A 14,577-nucleotide genomic window follows, 5' to 3' on the forward strand; every position below is an offset into this window, starting at 1 on the left:
CACACGCTCTCCTGAAATTAGACACTTGGGTGGGAAAGACGGCAAACGCAGCTTTCCGTGCCCACCTCGGTCACGCCGGCCGCCACCTCCGCGCCTGCCCCGCCCGGGGGGCTGTCCACCTCGCTTCCCCAGAGCTCGCTGCTGGGCCTCATTTGCCTGACTGTCCACCTCCAAAGGCCACGCTCCCATGAAACTCTGTCTTCAGGGTGACTCTTGGACCGACTGCGGACACGGGAGGAGAGGGCAAGCTGCCCACACCTGCCATGGCTGCTGGAGAAGCTCGGGGTCGGCAGCTTCGGGGTAGGAAGGGAGCCCACAGGGCAGCCCGTTAAGGAGGGAGAGCCGGGCGCCTAGGACAGCGAGGTGGTCAAGAAGCAGGGATCTCAGCGTTTCCCCTGCTGGGAGCACAGCGAGGGCGGGAAGGGGGCTGCGTGTTAGAGGACATGGAGTCGATGTCTGTGATGCCAGGAAAGGATACAGCGAGGCGGCACCACACGCCGCGGGGCCCAGCGAGCCCCTCGGGTGCACCGTCGCTGGCTCCGTGCTCACAGAGTTGGCTGACAGTTAACTGTGACCCATGAGATCAAGTGCCGTACAGGCCTGTTCAGCTCATCAGCTCCCACCTGGGATGAACTTTCCTGGGGAAAGAATATCCCCCTCTTTTAAAAAAAATCAGAGCCCCTTTGAAACGTGCTGTAAAATCGTCTGAGTTGTTTGTCTGAGGCCTGGACGGCAAGCTGGACGCCCCCGGGGCCAACCCTGCAGGCAGAGGGTGAGGAGAGTCTGCCCCACAGCAGCTCTGTTCCCAAGCCTTGCTGTCGACTCATCACCCTGGTTCTCACACAGGAGTGATGTCACCGAGGGGACCGGGCTGCATGTTCTGGGCCCAGCCGAGCTCCTGCCATCAGCCTGCTCAGAGGTGTTTGTTCAACTAAACTGCAGGCTTTATTTGTATGTCACCATTTTTTCCACTGCCATCCTTTAGCTCCTCCACTGCCAAGGTCAGCCTGGCCATGGGGTGGCACACCTGCCGGGCAGGTATACACGGCAAGGCAAAGGCTGTGAAAATAATCTGACGTGGAAACCAGCCCCAGAGATGGCAGGTTGGAACTGGCAGGCTTAAGTCAACTAGATAATAGTAAAACAAAAATACCAACACCCTCCACTGGAACTGAACAAGGTCCAGAGTCTCATTACACGATGTCCAAAACGTCTAGGACACAACACAAAATTGCTCAGCACATGGAAAGCCAAGCAAGTGTCCACCCTTATGGAAAAAGGCCATCAGTGCAGGACAACACCAGACGGCACAGATGCTGGGAGTGCCTGAGAAAGACGTGAAAGCGCATGTCATCAATGTGCCTGAGAAAGACGTGAAAGCACATGTCATCAATGTGCTCCAACAAGTAAGGGAGAAAACACTGCAAATAAGCGGGAATATAAAGTCTCAGCAGAGAAATAAAAGACACAGAGCAGAACCAAATGGAAATGTTAGAACTGAAAAACACAACAACAGAAATAAGAAACATTTGCTGGATGGGCTCAAGAGCAAAATGGAGATTACAAAGCAAAGAATCTGAGAATTTGAAGACAGAACAATAGAAGTTACCCAATCTGAACAACAGAGAAAAAACTATTGGAAAAATTGAACAGAGTCTCAGAAGCCTACACCAACACCACAAGGGCTAACAGTCACACTGTTGGATTCCCAGAAGAGAAGCTAGGGGCAGAAAGATAGTTGATAAAATTTGGCTTAAAACTCTTCAAGTTTGGTGAAATACATTAATGTGCAGATTCAAGAAGCCCCATGAACCCCAAGCAGGACAAGCCCAGACACATCACAATCCAATCACTGAAAACTAAAAAGAAAGACAAAAATCTTGACAGCAGAGCATAACTTAGAGGCATTCCAACGACTACTGACTTCTCAGCAGAAACAATGGAGGCCAGAAAAAAGTGGAATAACGTATTTTTTAAGTGTTGAAATAACTGTCAACCCAGAATTCCAAATCCAGTGAAAATAACCTTCAGGAATGAAGATAAAGTGAGGACATTCTTAGATGAAGAAAGAAGAGAATTTGTCGTCAGCAGATCTGACCTAAAACAAATGACTACAGAGTTTTCAGTCAGAACAGAAATGACACCCGAATGAACCTGGAAGATCAGAAGTAAAGGAAAAGCAACAGAACTGGTAAATATCTGGTTGAATAAAACTGACTATTCTTTTCCTCATGAGTACTTTAAAAATATTTTGACCATTGAAAGCAAAAATTGTAACATTGTTTAATGGAGCTTACCGTATACATAGACGTTACGTATGACAACAACAACCTAAAAGGGAGAGGGCAAAGTGACCCACAGAGTGGTGACAAAGATTGGAACATATGTATATGTATAACTGATTCACTTTGTTATAAAGCTGAAACTAACACACCATTGTAAAACAATTATACCCCAATAAAGATGTTAAAAAAAAAAACTAACCTCATTTCCATAAAGACAAGCAAAAGGAAAAAAAAACCTTTAAAAAAAAATCCAGTTTTAGCAAGAACTTGGCTAAGTCAGTGTAGTAAGAGGCCCCCTCCACCCTGATATCTGCTCACCCTCATATCTGACCAGGTTCCTCATCCCCCACCATCTCGCAGTTGATGTCTGACCACCAGGCTTTCAGAGATCCTGTTAGGTCGGTTTAGCCAGAATCCCCCTGACCCTTGCTGTTTCCTCTTTGCAAATTTCCATCCAATGACTCCACCTGCTCCTTGGCTGTGAACCCACACTTGCCGACGCTGTATCTGAAGTTGAGCTCAATCTCTCTCCCCTCCTGCAAATCCCACTGCAGTGGCTCCTACACCCATCGTGACGGTCCTGAGTCGGCCTCATCATCTTTTTTTTTTTTGCGGTACGCAGGCCTCTCACCACTGTGGCCCCTCCCATTGCGGAGCACAGGCTCCAGACGCGCAGGCTCAGCGGCCATGGCTCACGGGTCCAGCCGCTCCGCGGCATGCGGGATCCTCCCTGACCAGGGCACGAACCCGCGTCCCCTGCATCGGCAGGCGGACTCCCAACCGCTGCGCCACCGGGGAAGCCCACCTCATCGTCTTTAACATGAGTGATGATTAATTTTTCTTTGACAGTACATGTAGTAGGAGTTCTGTGTTCTTCTGGAAGCGTCAAGATGTTGAGTCTAAGTAGATTTCAAAAAGTGAAGTATGTATTTTGTAGTCCCTAGAACAACTACTAAAAAACTAGAAGACATGTGTTCAAAAACTCAACAGATAAATTAAAAGGGAATACTAAAAAATTGACCCCAAAGAGGGCAGTTAGAGGGAAGTCAAGCAATGAGAAACCAAGGGACAGAACAGTAAGCAAATAACAAATGAGAGGCTTAAATTCAAACATATCAATAGTCACATTAAATGCACATGGTCTAAACTGGCCAATTAGAAGACAAACTTCAGATTATATTAAAAAACATACATCATGCAACTGTGTGCTGTCTATGAGAAACTCATTTCAAATACAGTTACGTGGTAGGTTAGAAGCAAAGGGATGGAACCATACATACCATACAAACATCGATCGAAAGGAATGGAAGTGGGTATATTAGTACCAAACTAAATAAACTTAACAGCAGAATGTTAGCAGCAGCAGTACATGATGATAAAAGTCAATTCACCAAGAAGGCATAGTAATTATAAGTGTGTGTTCACCAAGCAACAGATTTTCAAAATTCATGAAACAAAAAACTGATAGGAGGGGGCCTCCCTGGTGGTGCAGTGGTTAAGAATCCACCTGGCAATGCAGGGGACACGGGTTGGAGCTGGGGTCCAGGAGGATCCCACATGCCGCAGAGCAACTAAGCCCGTGCGCCACAACTACTGAGCCTGCGCTCTAGAGCCTGTGATCCGCAACTACTGAAGACCGTGCGCCTAGAGCCCGTGCTCCGCAACAAGAGAAGCCACCGCAGTGAGAAGCCCGCGCACCGCAATGAAGAGTAGCCCCTGCTCGCCACAGCTAGAGACAAGCCTGCACGCAGCAACAGAGGCCCAACGCAGCCAAAATTAAATAAATAAATGTATAAAAAAAAACTGATAGAAGAAATAGACAGATAATTATAACTGGAGAATTCAACACTCCTCACTTGGTGCTTGAACTAGTAGTCAGAAAACCAGTATGGCTTTGAGAGACCTGAACACTACCATCAACCTTCTTCATCTAACTGACACTTACACCCCAACCAAAACCAGCAGAATACACACTCTGTTCAAGTGCACTAGAACAGTCACCAGGAAAGACCACATTCTGGGCCATAAAACACAGCTTAACAAATTTTTAAAAATTGAAATAATATCAAGTATGTTTTCTGACTGTAGTGGAATTAAACTGGAAATCAATAACAGAAAAATTGAACAACACACTTCTAAATTATCCATGAGTCAAGAAGAAGTCTTAAGGAAAATTAGAAAATTAGAAAATATTTTGAACTGAATGAAATTAAAACACAACATATCAAAATTTCAGGGGTAAAGCTCAAGCAATGTTTAGAGGGAAGTTCATATCATTAAATGCACATATTAGAAAAAAAGAAAAAAATCTCAAATCAATAACCTAAAGTTTTACCTTAAGAAACTAGAAAAAGAGAAAAAGAAGCCAAAAGCAAACAGAAGAGAAGAAACAATTAAGATAAAAACTGAAACCAATAAAAATTGAAAAGAGGGACATCCCCGGAAGTCCAGTGGTTAAGGCTCCGCCTTCCAATGCAGGGGTGCAGGTTTGGTCCCTGGCCAGGGAGCTAAGATCCCACATGCTGCCGGTTGTGGCCAAAAATTAAAAAAAGAAAAAAAATTGAAAAGAGAAAAATAATGGAGAAAATTCAATGAATCCTCAAGTGAATTCTTTGAAAAAAGATTTTAAAAATGGATAATCTTCTAGCAAGAATAACAAAGAAAAAATAAATAGAAGACATAATTTATCAACATGAGTTGTGGGAAGCGTATCACTTCAGACTATGCAGACATTAAAAGGTCAATAAGGGAATAATACTGTGAAAAACTCTATGCTCATCAAGTATTCAATTTCTCAAAAACCACAATCTACCAAAACTCACCCAAGATGCAATAGATGACCTGAATAGTTCTTTAGCTATTAAAGAAACTGAATTCATAGTTAAAACCTTCCAAAAGAAGAAACCTCTAGGCTCAGACGGTTTCAGTGGAAATTCTATAAAATACATAACACCAATTATATACAATCTCTTCCAGAAAGTAAAAGAGGAGGGAACACCTCCCAACTAATTTTATGATGCTTACATTACCTTGATACCCAAATCAGAAAGAATCTGCAAGAAAACTACAGAGCAAAATCCCTCATGAACAGAGACGCAAAGATCCTCAACAAAATGTTAGTAAAGCAAACCCAGTACTGAATAAAAAGAATGACCCCCCACGGCCACGTGGGGTCTGTCCTGGAATCACAGGGAAATCAGGCAGTCCTGCTGCTATGGTGCAGTCCACCATCCCAGCAGCCTAATGAAGAAAACCCAATCAATGCAAAAAAGACATTTGAAAATATCCAAAATCCATTCACAATAAAAAACACTCTCGGACTTCCCTTGTGGCGCAGTGGTTAAGAATCCGCCTGCCAATGCAGGGGACACAGGCTCGAGCCCTGGTCCGGGAAGATCCCACATGCCGCCGATGGAGCAACTAAGCCAGTGTGCCACAACTACTGAGCCTGTGCTCTTCGCCCGTGAGCCACAACTACTGAGCCCATGCGCCACAACTACTGAAGCCCACATGGCTAGAGCCTGTGCTCCGCAAAAAGAGAAGTCACCGCAATGAGAAGCCCGTGCACTGCAACAAAGAGTAGCCCCCGCTCGCCACAACTAGAGAAAGCCCGCGCACAGCTACAAAGACCCAACGCAGCCAAAAATAAAATATAAATAAATAAATAAATTTATATACTAAAAAAAAAAACTCTCGGCATATCAAAAATAGAATGGAATCTACAAAAAGCCTATAGTTACTGTCATGCTTAATAGTGAAAGACATTTGGTCTTTGCCCATAAATCGGAAATAGGACAAGGACATCCACTCTCACTATTCCTATTTGGAATCATACTGGAAATCCTAGTCAGGACAATTAGGCAAGAAAAAGAAATAAAAGGCATACAGATTGGAAAAGAATAAATAAATCTGTTCTATTTGCAGAAAATAATTGTGTATATAGAAAATCTCAAGGAATTAAAAAAAAAATCCTCCTAAAACTGAAAAACAAATTTATCAGGATTACTACAGGATACAAAGTCAATACACTAGAATCAACTGTATTCCTATACGCTAGTGATAAACAATTAGAAACAAAAAATTCTATATTTACAATCATTGAAAAAGAAGAAGAAGAGGAGAAAGAGATGGAGGAAAGAAGAAATACTTAGGTATAAACCTAGCAGAACATGTTCAGGAGCAGCATGCTAAAAACCTCACACATCCACTCCCCCACCCCCCGCCAAAGCAGACCTAAGTAAATGGAGAGGGGCACCATGTTCATGGATTGAAAAGAGTCATCGAGGTAAAGATGTTAATTCTTCCCAAATTGATCTATAGGTTTAATGCAACTGTGACCAAGATCCCAAAAGGATTTTTTGTAGATACAGACAACCTATTTCTAAAATGGGTATGAGCAAGCAAAAGAACTAGAATAACCAAAACAAAAAACAAAAAACCCTGAACAAGAATAAAGTTGGTAGAATAACAGTCCTGAGGCTCACGATAAAGCCACAGGAGTCAAGGCTGTGGTGTCGCAAAGGAACAGACACACACACCAGTGGAGGAGAATATACAATCTATACATGAACCTGCTGAAACATGTAAAGTTGATTTTTGACAAAACTGCAAAGAAGAAAGGGTAGTCTTTTCAGCAAACAGTATTTGAACAACTGGATATGGAAAAAAATAAGCTCCAACTAAATTTCATATGTAATGCAAAAATTCACCAAAATGCACAATAGATATAAATGTAAGCCGTAAGACTATAAAACTTCCGGGAGAAAACCTTTGTAACCTGGAGTTAGAGATAACACCAAAAGCGTGATCCATAAAAGTAAGAGAAAGAGAGAAATTAGACCTCATGAAAATTAAAAACTTCTGCTTTATGAAATACAAGACAATGTAAAGACAAGCCACAAACTAGGAGGAAATATTGGCAAATCAGATATCCGACAAAGAACTCTTGAAACCCAACAGTAAGAAAGTAACCAGAGGGGAAGTGGGCAGAGCAAGAAACACCAGGAATCCAGCTCCCACCTGGACAGCAACTGCACAGGCAGGATCTGTCTGATGTAACTATTTTTGAAACCTGGAGTCTGTTGAAGGCTTGCAACTTCCAGGGGAAGGCTTGGAGGGTAAACTGTGGTTAATTTTGGTCATTTTCAGCTCTTAGCTCTGTAGCAGCTACCGCCCCCCCCGCCCCCGCAGGCAGCTGTGCACGTATTCCTAGAGCAGCTTGCAGACAGACTGTGGAAGCCAGGGTGGGCAAAACGGACGCAGATCTTCAATAAGATTACGTCAGCAGATTTCTCATCAGAACTTTGGAAGCCAGAAGCAGTGCACCCATATATTCAAAGTGCTAAAAGGAAAAAAAGTTGACAAAGAATCCGATATCCACTAAAAATGTTCTTCAAAAGTGAGGGAGAAATTAAGACATTTCCAGATAAACAAAAGCTGAGGAAGTCTGTGACCACTAGACCTGCCCTGCAAGAAATGCTCAACTGAGTCCTGCAGGTTAAAAGAAAGCACCTAGTCAGTACACCGAAGTTGTATGGAGAAAGAAAGATCTCAACAGAAGTAAATACACTTACTATGACACATTGTTTTCTACATGATTTAGGAGACTAACACATTAAAAAAATTATGTGTAAAAACTAGTATTACAAACTCTGGTTTGTAACTCCAAATCTTGTTTTCTACGTAATTTAAGAGACTAATACATTGAAAAGAATTAACTTATGTTTTAGGGCACAGAACGTATAAAGATGTAATCTTGTGACATCAACAGCTGAAAGGGGTAAGGACACAACTGTAAAGGAGCAGAGTTTTTGCATGTTATTAAAGTTAAGCTGGTATAAATCCAAATTAGTGTTAAAATTTTTAGAAAGATAAATGTAATCCTTGTGGCAACCACAAAGAAATTAGCTGGAGAAAATACACAAAAGGAAATGAGAAAGGAATTTAAACATTTCACTACAAAAAATCAACTAAGGGCTTCCCTGGTGGCGCAGTGGTTGAGAGTCCGCCTGCCGATGCAGGGGACGCGGGTTCGTGCCCCGGTCCGGGAAGATCCCACATGCCGCAGAGTGGCTGGGTCCGTGCGCCATGGCCGCTGGGCCTGCACGTCCGGAGCCTGTGCTCTGCAACGGGAGAGGCCACAACAGTGAGAGACCCGCATACCGAAAAAAAAAAAATCAACTAAACACGAAAGAAGACAGAAATGCAGGAAATTAGGGACCAAAAAAAGCTATATGGCACATAGAACACAAATAGCAGAAGTAAGTCCATCCTTATCAGTAATTACTTTAAACGTAAATGGATTAAATTCTCCAGTCTAAAGACAGATTGGTGGAATGGATAAAAATCCATGATCCAACGACAGTAGACCCTTGAGCAATGTGGGGGTTATGGGCAGAGACGCACCACACAGTTGAAAATCTGCAAATAACTTTACAGTCAGCCCTCTGTATCTGTGGTTCCACATTCATGGATTCAACCAACCGTGGATCGTGTAATACTGTAGTGCATGTTTACTGGAAAAAAACCCCACATATAAGTGGACCCGTGCAAACCCATGTTGCTCAAGGGTCAGTTGTATAGCCTTCCTACAAGAAACTCACTTGAGATCCAGAGACACAGGTGGATGGAAAGTAAAAGGATGGATCAAGATATTCCTGCAAATAGCAACTGACCAAAACAGACCAGGGTGGCTGTACTAATATCAGAGAAAAGAGACTTTATTCACACACCTAAGGACAAACCGTCAAAACATATGAAGCAAAAACCCTGACAGAACCGAAGGGAGAAATGGGCAGTTCTAACTGAGTTCCATTCTACCTTAGAAATCCACATCCCTGTGTCCTCTTCCTCAGCACTCCCCAGCACTGGGTGCCCTACAGAGACCTCTTATCACAGTCACTCTTCTGTCTCAGGGCAGGCATTCTGGGTATTGCACATCACCTGTTCAAATCACTGTGTGCTTGTGTCCTGACAATACCTACTGTGTGTTAATTTACAGACACGATCACCCAACCCTGTGCTGCGTTCACTCCAGCTCCTGTCGTCTGTGGACCCTCCCTTTATTCCTCCATCATGCTGGACCCACAGCCAGGTGCATGCTGACCGCAGGCGAGCAGGCCTGTATGGTGGGCAAGAAGCGGACCAGAGCTCATCCAGTCAGAGCGGACTTCCTGCCCACCCCCAGCACTGAGTCCTAGATTCCTGATTTCACATGGTAAGAAAAGATATTCACAAGCTTCTTCCAGGCAAGTTGCATGAAATGCAAGATACTAACTTTTGAACTCCACAGAACACTTTTTCACGTTTAGCATCTCTGAAATTGGGCTGTGCCTCGCCACGGATGGGACATGGATTTGGCGAACAAGGATGACCACTGTCCACGGACACTGCTCTGCCCCTTCCCGTGACACGCAGACCAGCCCCCGAGCTCGGGAGCTGCTGGCATGCAGGCTCTGTGGCCACAGACACGCGGAGCATAGAGTCAGGGTCTTCTGGAACCGGAACCAACTCTCTGAACGGAATCCCCTCAAGACCCCTCACCTACCCAGCGCCACCCACTCAACACTCCATCTGAGCGTGTTCCTAGGTTCACCTAATACGCCCATCCTGGGTTCAATGCCACAAAGACACACCTACCCACCAATTCTAATTTTTGTACAGATCTGCCAGGGAGTCTCTGGTCTACAGAAAGCAAGTATCAAGAAACTAAGACATGGGACTTCCCTGGCGGTCCAGAGGTTAGGACTTCACCTTCCAATACAGGGGGTGCGGCTTCCCTGGTCTGGGAGCTAAGATCCCACATGCCTCACAGCCAAAAAACCAAAACAGAAGCAATACTGTAACAAATGCAATAAAGACTTAAAAAAATGGTCCACTTCAAAAAAAAAATCTTTAAAATAAAGAAACTAAGACACGTCACCATTTTCTTTATGCCAGAGAAAAACAAGGCATTTTTTCATTTCTTCAGGGAGGGGGAAAGTGAACCACCAATTCGAAGTTCTAATAACAAACAACCTAAAATAATGCGTAACCATAAACGCTGCCTTCGACTCAAATCCGTCCTGCGTATCACCAGGTCACAGGCAGAGCCAGGGCGCTGCAGGTTTCTGCCGCCATGCCTCAGAACCACGTGGAGTTACACCACCCGTCCATGGCACTGGGCGGGCAGTCCCCGTACTCTGGGGACCCAGCTTGGGTGCAGGGGGCAAGGCACGCATCCAAAACCCGGACTCCCGGCGACTGCGTGGCTTCAGACCACACCTGCCATCCACCCTGCAGTGAAAAGTCTGGGTGCCCTCACAGGGAACCCCGTTCGGGTGCACAGGAACGTCTTGACCCAGGGCACCCACACCTGACACATGTACTCCTCGTTCGAGGGCCACTCTGTCATTGGGCGGCCAGGGCCGTGCCCAAGAGCTGCCGGTGTGAGAACACGTGCTTCCTCATCTGAAAGCATCTCAGAGGCGGGAGTTACTGTAAAGTCCCCGGTGGAACCATGACCCAAGCTCCAAGGAGGGGGAGTTGAGCTGGCGGAAGGTGTGGGAGCCCAGGTAAGGGGGCAGGACCGGGGCAGGGGCAGAACCGGACACACGGCAGAGCCTGTCCCCAAAGGCCTGGCGCCTCTTGGGCCGCGGGCCCCGCTCCCAATGCATCCTGATGGGAGGGCTGTGTAGCTCACTGCCCACTGCCCAGCCCCAGGACAGGAGCCGGTCCTCACAACACGGAGGATGAAGCCAACAGAGGGGGCGGGGTGGCTCCAGGGGGACATTAAAGCACAGTTGGGGGCAGGCAAGCGGCACAGGGGTGCTAAGTGCTCCAGATGCTCACCTGGCACGTCAGGGGGCCCACTGGACCCGCTTTCCCGTGTGAAAGTCCTCACTTAGGGTCCTGCCACCTCCTACCAGGCCCTTGGAAAAGAGGTAGCGGACCCACCTCACCCTAAGAGGCAGAAGCACACGGCTGACGACGGTCAGCTGCTTGTCTGAAGCGAGTGCCTTTGTGGGGACAGCACCCCACCACTCATCGCAGGGCAGAGCGTGCCCAGGCCCCACAGGGCCCCTGTCCCCGCCCCCACCTCCACGGTCCGTGCAGCAATCCATGGTCCATGGCAGCGACAGGGGAAGTGGCGAGAGGGAGCACGGGAGAGGCGGGTGGGGGGGGAGCACAGGCACCCACACATCAGCCCACTGTCCAGGGCGGCAGCTTGCACGTCAGCCACACGAAGTAACTGATTTTTTTTTTTTTTTTTTTTTTTGCGGTACGCGGGCCTCTCACTGTTGTGGCCTCTCCCGTTGCGGAGCACAGGCTCCAGACGCGCAGGCTCAGCGGCCATGGCTCACGGGCCCAGCCGCTCCGCAGCATGTGGGATCTTCCCGGACCCGGGAACGAATCTGTGTCCCCTGCATCGGCAGGCGGACTCTCAACCACTGCGCCACCAGGGAAGCCCACGTAACTGATTTTAAGGGGATAAAAGAAAGCGGCGCTCGCTGCCGCTGTCCTCCTGCCCCAGCTTGTCCCACACCCCACGTGGGTGTCTGCATCCTCTGCAAGACAAGAGGATTCCACGTGAGGCCTGGTCACCTCTGCGTTACACGGCAGTGTGGCCCGTATCTGTCAATAGACCCGTCTCTGCTGGCTGGCATTTGGGTCTTACGTTAAGTGAGCAAATTGAAACAATAAATAGACAACTACACCTCAATAACTAAATTTAAAAAAAAGAGAAAGACCACACCACGTGCTTGCAGAGTTTGCCAGCTGGGAAGAGGGACAAAGCAGCATCGCAGCAAACAAAGCCCCCTACCCCATCCCCAGGGCCTCACGGGAGACGGCAGAGGACACCGTGAAGCTGGAACCACCTCACCGGGGCCAGGGGACCCTCACGCTGGGGGGAGGCTGCCCGCTCTTCCAGCCCCTGATGTCCCGCCAGACGAAGCGCAAGACTCAGGAAGCGATGGCTGCAGAGCCGTGGAGGCTGCGGCCAGGGCATCCGCACGCTGGGAGACACAGACGGGGATCCACGGCAGGAGCCCAGCCATGCTCTGCAGGGTGCGCAGGGGACCCTGACCGTACCCAGGACAAGGGAGCATCCCCTGAGCGTCGGGCATCCGGCCTCCACAGCCTCCCTCTGCCCTTGCTCTGGGCTGGCAGGAGTGGACCGGATTCTCCCTGCTGCCTGGGAGCACCCCTTTTTGCAGGGCTCCTGTCCTCCCCTGGGCCTCCGCTTTGCGGGGCAGACACAGGCCCGAGAGCCCCCTGCTCACCACTCCTGATTCTCGGCTGTCGGTTCCTGCCAGAGAAGCAAGAGCTCTCAGGCTTCAGAGGCGGGGGACCCTGACCGCAGCGCTGCACCGCCTGGTGGGCGCCGTCACCGCTGCTGCGCTTCCTTCCCCAGGCTCCAGCCCGGGGGGGGCTCCCCACGTGCGGGCTGGAGGAGAGAAGTAAGGAAGGGAGGATGGAGAGGCCCCAGCCACAGACCCCACAGAGAGCTCAGCCCCAGAGAGGCTTTGGCCCACCACCAGCCCCGCTGCCCCGCCGCGGGCTCAGCGCGCACGCCTGCCACGCTGCACACGTCTCCTTGGTCAATGCGCCTGCGCTGACCTTGCGCCTGCCATTTGGGTCAAAGGGCCTGTGACCATCAGGCTTAGGGGGTACTTCCAAGTTCAAGATGTGCCCTTATGACAAGCAAAGAGGACCCTGACCCCAGAGAGCCTGCAGTGGAGGGAGTCGCCACGCGGCATCATGGGGGGGGGGGCGGGGATAGCGGCAGGCAGGCAGTGAGAGGAGGACGGACGCTGCAGGAGCCCATGCTGGCCCGCATGGCGCCCTGACAGAGGGGAAGGGCAAGTGCACCGGGAAAGGGCGCGCGGGCTTTCTGCACACTGGTATTCTTGCAACTTCCCTGTAAGTTTGAAGTGATTTCCAATTAAATGTTAACAAAAACCTTGAAGCACACCGCCTGCAGCCCCCCAGATTTCAGAACATGAAAGAGTCCCTGCCGTCCGGACCTGCCGAGCGTGGGGGCGATCAGAAGCGAGCGGGTGGGTTTTCGCTGCGAGTCCCGTCAGGGACAGAGCCAGCACCTTCCAGGCCAGGCGAGCGGCCGGCGTCCTCCTCACCGCCACCGTCAGCAACGGGGAGTGCCTGTGACGTCACAGAAGCCGAGCGCAGGCGCTTCCTCAGCAAGGCCTGAGCCTGGTTCTCCTGCCTTCGGGGCGCACCCCGTCCCGGCCCGTCCTGCGCAGCGCGGGGACCCAGGCGGGGGCTCCACGGAGGTCTCGCCCGCCTGAGTGTGGAGTCTGGCCTTGTTCCCCTCTAAGGGTCCCGGGGGCGGGGCGGTGAGCAATACCCCCAGCTGGGAGGCGGCTCCTGGGGAAAGCCACGGGAGCGGGGGAGTGCCCCTGTCGTGCTCCCGGCAGCGGGGAGGGGGGGACGGCGGTGGCCTCTGACCAGCCGGGGAGCGAGCCCAGGCCCAGGCCCACCCCAGCCCCCGGGGGCAACCGGCCTGTGATTGCGCTCTCCGCCCCGGGCCGTCATCGGCCATGGAGACGGCCCAATTCTGGACCGTGTGTCTCACTGACCCCTCGACTGAGTTGGAAACGTTCTAGAGCACGCCGCCGCGAGCTCCAGGTCTCCTTACCTTCACGTTTATGAGGCCTCGCTTGTGGCCAGCAGATCGTCATCCCTGCCCTGTCTCCACCGCCCCCGAGCCCCCACACCGTGGACCACGCGCTTCCTTCTCAGACCGTCAAGATGCTCAGGGCCAGGCTGCCACCTATTCGGAGCGCGTTTCACTGAGGAAACCCCTACAGCCCCCAGCAGGAGCGGGTGAGGGGGCGGCTGCTTGCCCCAAGTTGCTAAACTTCAGTGTGACTGAGGAGGGAGACGCTGTCCAGCCGCACCTCCTGTCTGGTAGCATCCCTGCCGCACCCAGCATTACAGGCGCTCAGGCAGGGCAGTGCAGGAACCCCCGCCATCTGTGTTGCTACTGCCTGATGGGCCCACATGCCCCCGACGCTGCTCTGCTGGGGACCTCCTCCCAAGCAGGGTCCCCGGAACGACACCCAGAACCGACGGACCGAGCATCCAGCAAGGGGAGGCAGCCTCGTTACTGCAGGAGGGCTGGACGCTGGGACAGGTGACTCGGGTGTGAGCACGAGTCCCCGAGGGGCAGAGAGGACCGCAGGGCACAGGCCAAGAGCCAGAAAAGGACCCTAAGCCGTGGGCATGGCTGACGGCCCTGGACCGGCTGGGCTGACGCAAGAGCCCAGGCAGCAGGCAGCCAGGGAGCGAG

General features: G+C 49.9%; 1 protein-coding gene across 1 annotated transcript in view; it reads right to left on the reverse strand.

Annotated features, from left to right (window-relative positions):
• Window positions 1-14,577, reverse strand: part of ACSF3 (acyl-CoA synthetase family member 3) — a 59,646-nt gene that overhangs the window by 11,734 nt on the left and 33,335 nt on the right.

This window comes from Stenella coeruleoalba, assembly GCF_951394435.1.
Source record: "Stenella coeruleoalba genome assembly, chromosome: 20".
Lineage (NCBI taxonomy): Eukaryota > Metazoa > Chordata > Mammalia > Artiodactyla > Delphinidae > Stenella > Stenella coeruleoalba.